This window comes from Parus major, chromosome 8 (genome assembly GCF_001522545.3).
Source record: "Parus major isolate Abel chromosome 8, Parus_major1.1, whole genome shotgun sequence".
Classification (NCBI taxonomy): domain Eukaryota; kingdom Metazoa; phylum Chordata; class Aves; order Passeriformes; family Paridae; genus Parus; species Parus major.
The window spans coordinates 30,389,051-30,389,916 of record NC_031777.1 but is presented as its reverse complement, the minus strand read 5'-3'; the positions used below and the strand labels follow the sequence as shown (position 1 = coordinate 30,389,916).

The following is an 866-nucleotide window of genomic DNA, read 5'->3' as shown; positions in this document are numbered from 1 at the left end:
CCCTTTATCCCTGTGGGATATCCCAGGAATGCCAGGGCTCTCCTCTCCATCAGGATCAGCCCTTTATTCCTGTGGGATATCCCAGGAATGCCAGGACTCTCCTCTCCATCAGGATCAGCCCTTTATCCCTGTGGGATGTCCCAGGAATGCCAGGGCTGCTCTCTCCATCAGGATCAGCCCTTTATCCCTGTGGGATATCCCAGGAATGCCAACTGCCCTGAGATCATCCAAGCCATCATTCCCGAGTAAAATTCACCTTCTGGAATCTTCCAATCCGTTCTCCTGCTGATCAATGTTTGCTAGAAGGAATTAAAGGTTGCTGGAACCAAAATGTTCTGGAAACAAAAAAGGGGAAGGTGGAAAAACCAATTCCTGGCAGGTGCTGGCTCCATAATGAAGCGTGAAGGGATGGGATCCAGGCCTTCATGGAATTTTTCTCCACAATAATGAGAGATGCTTACAAACCTTTAATTAAACATTGCCCCATTTTCCATCATCTCACAGCAAATTTCCCATTTGTGCTGCACGGAGACTTAGTGAAAATTCCATTTACAAAAGTACAAGATGGGATTTTTCCATGCCATGGAGTTGCTTTGCTGGGATGTGATGGTTCATTGCCTGAGAGGTCTCACTCCGTGGAGGAATTCTGCACAGATGGTGGGGCAGGGCAGCCAAAATCCCTTTATTTTCATGGAAAAATGCTGTGGAGAACTGCCTGAGCTTTCCTGGAGACACAGCACAGAACCAGCTGGGTTCTGTCCCCAGAAATCCCAAATGGATCCTGGATAAAACCTGCTCAGGAGGTCCCATTTCTCTTCTTTCTCCATCTTCTCCTCCTTTCTTCTCCTCCTTTCTTCTCCTCCTTT

At 47.6% G+C, this 866-nt stretch overlaps 1 protein-coding gene across 1 annotated transcript in view; it reads left to right on the top strand.

Annotated features, from left to right (window-relative positions):
- The window catches only part of LRRC7 (leucine rich repeat containing 7), a 57,472-nt gene that overhangs the window by 786 nt on the left and 55,820 nt on the right, over positions 1-866 (top strand). The gene's annotated exons all lie outside the window — the stretch shown is intronic.